This window comes from Balaenoptera ricei, chromosome 4, assembly GCF_028023285.1.
Source record: "Balaenoptera ricei isolate mBalRic1 chromosome 4, mBalRic1.hap2, whole genome shotgun sequence".
Lineage (NCBI taxonomy): Eukaryota > Metazoa > Chordata > Mammalia > Artiodactyla > Balaenopteridae > Balaenoptera > Balaenoptera ricei.
Window position 1 is genome coordinate 146217219 of NC_082642.1, and position 5309 is coordinate 146222527.

Below are 5309 nucleotides of genomic sequence, written 5' to 3' on the forward strand. Positions count from 1 at the left end.
GTGTGTGTCGGAGGTGGTGGCAATGGTGGTGGTGGTGGTAGTAGGGGTACAGTTTGACCGGGGCAGAGTATGGACATAGGAAAGCTTGCAGGTGTAGATCATTGTGAGGAAGCTGCAGGGTGTTCTGGAATGAGCCCAAGTCTCAAAGGTATAAGAGCAGAATTGAGAAAGAGAAAGCCTGATGTATTCTTGACCGCTGGATGCTTCTCCCATTTGGAGTTCACTGGAATGAAACTCCTAAATGGTTTAAGCACCAGAGGGCCTGCTAAATTGTCATGTCTCAGACACACATACAAAATTGGTATCTGCAGTTTATGCTCTCAGACTACATATTAAAACTCTGTGCGGTGGTGGAGTAGCTAGATAAATATTTGTACACTTGACTGCACACAGACACTACTTGTGTTTCCTTATTCTCCTGTTTTGTCTCAAGAAATCTGAGTCAGATGGTATAATTGGTTGTGAAACTTAATCCCATCATCATAGTCATTCACCTGCTTAAAGATGGGGGTGTATGGATGATTTAGCGAGTCTAGTAATCTGTTTATTCTCTCCCAAATCGTAAAGACAAGAAGCTCTTCACAGATTGCTGGATGGCTCCAGTTACTATGAATTCTTGTAAAGACACGGCAAACAGGCAAATGTTAGTTCAGCAGAATAACAATACACATTGATATTTGGATCATTCTTGCGTATAAAATTGCAAGTGATTTCAGGTTCTGAAAGGACTTTATAAGCCTCAGGTCTCAACACTCAGATTTTAATGGCACATTGTCTTTTTCATTTCAACTTTGTTTAAAATATTTTATTACGGAAAATTTCAAACATGTCCAGAATTAGAGGGAAGCATATCTTGATGGTACTATCATCCAGCCCCAATAATTATCAATATTTTGCCAATTGTGTTTAACCAGTCTGCACTCCTGGGCCACAGTAATTTTACTTATAAATACCTCATTTCTAACAGATAAAGGCTTTAGAACAATATAACCACAATAGTATTATCACACCTAACAAAATTATTATTTGAAATATTATTCCAATCCGTGTTCAAATTTCTTCAATTGTCTCAAAATTTGTTAATTGTCCTATTAGTTCAATCAGGACCCAAACAAGGTCCTTTATAGAATTTGGTTGATTTATCTCTTATGTCTCTATTATCGTTTAACAGTTTCCTCTCCTTTTTTTTTTTCCCCCAAGCCATTTATTTATTGAAGAGATGAGTCATTTTTCCTGTTGATTCCCTGCACCCTGGACTGTTTTGGTTATATCTCTGTGGTATTGTTTAACTTGTTTCTACAGCCCCATGTTTCTTGTTAACTGGTAGCTGAGTCTAAAACATGAAATTTAGGCTTAATTATGCTGGGGGAGGCAAGAATATTTCACAGGCAGTGTGGGTACTTGCTGTTGTATCACATCAAGAGGGGTGTAATACCTGTTTGTCCTACTTTTAGTGATGTTAAGATTGATCAGTGGGATTTAGGTGTCAACCTTTTCCTAATGGTCTTAGCAGCTGTTGATGATTATTGTACAGATGCATTATTTTACTGGGGTTGCAAAATGACATTTTTCTAAGTCAATCATTCTTTCTGAATTAGTTGGACTTCTTTATCTGGTTAATATGAAAAACAGTTTATAAAGGAGAGGCAAGGTAAATGCTTGATTCTGTACCTTAATCTAATTTCAGAATAATGAGCCCAGCAATATATATATATATATATATATATATATATATATATATATATATATACACACACATATATTTTTATTTATTTAATTGAAGTATAGTTGATGTGCAATATTATATGTTATAGGTATACAATACAATGATTCACAATTTTAAAGGTTATACTTCATTTATATAGTTATTATATTTATAGTTATTATATTTATAGTTATTATATTTATAGTTATAAATTATAAATATATCATATTTATAGTTATTATAGAGTATTGGCTATAGTCCATGTATTGTACAATATATCCTTGTAGCTTATTTGTAGTAGTTTGTACCTCTTAATCCCATACTCTTATATAGTCCTTCCTTCTCCTCACTGGTAAACACTAGTTTGTTCTCTATATCTGTGAGTCTGCTTCTTTTTTGTTATATCACTAGTTTATTTTTTAGTTTCAACTTATAAGTGATATCATACAGTATTCGTCTTTATCTGACTAATTTCATTTAGCATAATACCCTCCAACTCATCCATATTGTTGCACATGGCAAAATTTTATTCTTTTTTATGGCTGAGTAATATTCCATTGTATATGTGTACCACATCTTCTTAATCCATTCCTCTGTTGATGGACACTTAGGTTACTTCCACATCTTGGCAATTGTAAATAATGCTGCTATGAACATTGGGGTGCATGTATCTTTTTGAATTAGTGTTTTCAGTTTTTTTTTTTTTTTTTTTGATATATACCCAGGAGTGGAATTGCTGGGTCATATGGTAGTTCTGTTTCTAGTTTTTTGAGAAACCTCTATACTGTTTTCCACAGTGGCTGCACCAATTTACATTCTCACCAACAGTGTATGAGAGTTCCCTTTTTTCCACATTCTTGCCAACATTTGCTTTTTGTGTTCTTTTTGATGATAGCCATTCTGACAGTGTGAGGTGATATCTCATTGTGGTTTTGATTTTTATTCCCCTGATGACTAACCATGTTGAGCATCTTTTCATGTGCTTGTTGGCCATTTGTATATCTTCCTGGGAAAAATGTCTATTTAGGGTTCTGTCCATTTTTTTTTTTCAGGTAAAAATTATGTTTTCCTTTTAATTGACACAGTTTCCTCTCTCGGTGCTACTTTGATAATGATTAGGTCCCCACCTCTCAAGAACATTGCATCTGAACAGGCTGAGACAGAGCCAGTGTGAACACAGGCCCCCAACCAGGGCTTTTGGAATAACAAGAAGAGCAAAAACCAGCCTTTCTCTTCACTTACAAAGGGAGTCACTCAGAGGGTCCAAAGATCTGCTTTCCAAACTAGAAAACCTGGAGCTCAACGAAGAACTGGAAACCAAAATGTATCAGAAATGAACATAGTGCTTCCTCAAGGTCTGATCACCCCACCTCTTCTACAAGAAATAGTCCCACTCCAACATTTTTAAAGAAAGATGTTTTGTTTCTGTTTCACTTTCCAACTGGGTGTAAAATCTACTAAAAGGGATACAATGAATCAAAATAAATCAGCTTACTCACAAGAGACACTCCCAGATAATGAGTTTTGGTCGCTGAGATTATTCAGCATATTATTTCAAAGTGGCAAAATTCAGGACAATCTGAGAAAAGAATTCAAAAGTGGCAGCTACATTCACTGATATGTCCATGTGAGACACACATACACACAACCCCATTTTTCAGTGTATATGTCAAGGGGCCAAGACCCCGATCAGCACAATAAGTTATTTTGTACATTACAGTGCACAGAAAAACAGAAGGAAAGACACTTTCTTGGAGAGGTTCATATTGCTCTGAAGGAAGCTGGAGCCCAGCACCCCAGAGTCATCATTAGCTGGACCCCTCCTCTTCTATGATTGCAGTGGCCTCAGAGGCAGCTGTTTCCTCTAAACCATCCCCTGGCTTCTCCTCCGGGTCCGGGTACTTCTGCATGCACCCCTGCATGGCCCGGAACTGGTCTGCGCAGTCTGACTCCTTGACATCCTCCATGCTGTAGCGGAAGCAGGAAAAGGCCACCTTGAAAAGTTTCCCACATGGACCACTGGCCATCCGCCCAAGGCAGTTCCAGTTGATGTCTCCATTTGGCAGGATCAGTCTCTTCTCCTCGTACAGATCATTGGGGTCATTGACCACCAGCTCCAATTTGCTTGGAGTTTCATGGTCTTCTTTGGTGACAAATATGATTCAATCCTTCCCTTCCTGCTGGCAGTAGGTCATGGTGCAGCCCGGTGCTTCAACCGCACAGCAATGGCGGTGGTGGCCTCCAGGTTCTGTCCATTTTTAAATCAGGTTGTTTGGTTTTTTTTGATATTGAGTTGTATGAGCTATTTATATATTTTATATATATATAATATAATATAATATATTTATATATTTTGGATATTAACCTCTTACTGGTCGTATCATTTGCAAATATTTTCTCCCATTTAGTAGGCTGTCTTTTCGTTTTGTTGATGATTTCCTTTTCTGTGAAAGAACTTTTAAGTTTAATTAGGTCCAATTTATTTATTTTCACTTTTGTTTCCTTTGCCTTAGGAGAGAGATCCAAAAAAATATTGCTATGATTTATGTCAAAAAGTGTTCTGCCTATGTTCTCTTCTAGGAATTTTATGGTTTCAGGTCTTATATTTAGGTCTTTAAACCATTTTGAGTCTATTTTTGTATATGGTGTGAGGAAATGTTCTAATTTCATTCTTTTACATGTATCTGTCTGATTTTCTCCGCACCATTCCTTGAAGAGTCTGTCTTTATTTTATATTCTTGTCTCCTTTGCTGCAGATTCTTTGACAATAAGAGCATACGTTTATTTCTGGGATCTCTATTCTGTTCCATTGATCTATGTGTCTGTTTTTGTGACAGTAACATGCTGTTTTGATTACTGTAGCTTTGTAGTATAGTCTGAAGTCAGGGATCATGATACCTCCAGTTGTGTTCTTTTTTCTCAAGATTGCTTTGGCAATTCAGGGTCTTTTGTGTTTCCATATATATTTTAGGATTATTTGTCCTAGTTCTGTGAAAAATGTCATGGGTATTTTGATAGGTATTGTGTTATTTTTGTAGACTGCTTTGGTTAGTGTGGTCACTAACAATATCAATTATTCCAATCCATGAACATGGGCTATTTTTCCATTTCTCTGGATCATCTTCAATTTCCTTCATCAATGTTTTATAGTTTTCAGAGTTAAGGTCTTCCATCTCCTTGGCACATTTATTCCCAGGTATTTTATTCTTTTTGATGTGATTTTAAATGGGATTGTTTCTTGCTTTCTCTTTATGATTGTTCATTATTAGTGTATAGAAAAGCAATAGCTTTCTATGTATTAATCTTGCATCCTAAAACTTTACTGAATTCATTTATTCTAATAGTCCTTTGGTGTAAATTTTAGGGTTTTCTACATATAGTATCATGTCATCTGTAAATAGTGATAGTTTTACTTCTTCCCTTCCAATTTGGATGCCTTTTACTTCTTTTTCTAGTCTGATTGCTGTGACTAAGACTTCCAATACTATGTTAAATAGAACTGGTGAGAGTGGGCATGTGTGTTTTGTTCTTGACTTTGGATAAAAAGCTTTCAGCTTTTCATTGTTGAGTATGATGTTAGCTGTGCATTTGTCATAAATGACCT

General features: G+C 36.1%; 1 pseudogene; it reads right to left on the bottom strand.

Annotated features, from left to right (window-relative positions):
• Window positions 1–3513: 3513 nt before the first annotated feature.
• On the bottom strand, window positions 3514–3900 carry LOC132365530 (mitochondrial intermembrane space import and assembly protein 40-like; annotated as a pseudogene).
• Between the last annotated feature and the right edge of the window lie 1409 nt (window positions 3901–5309).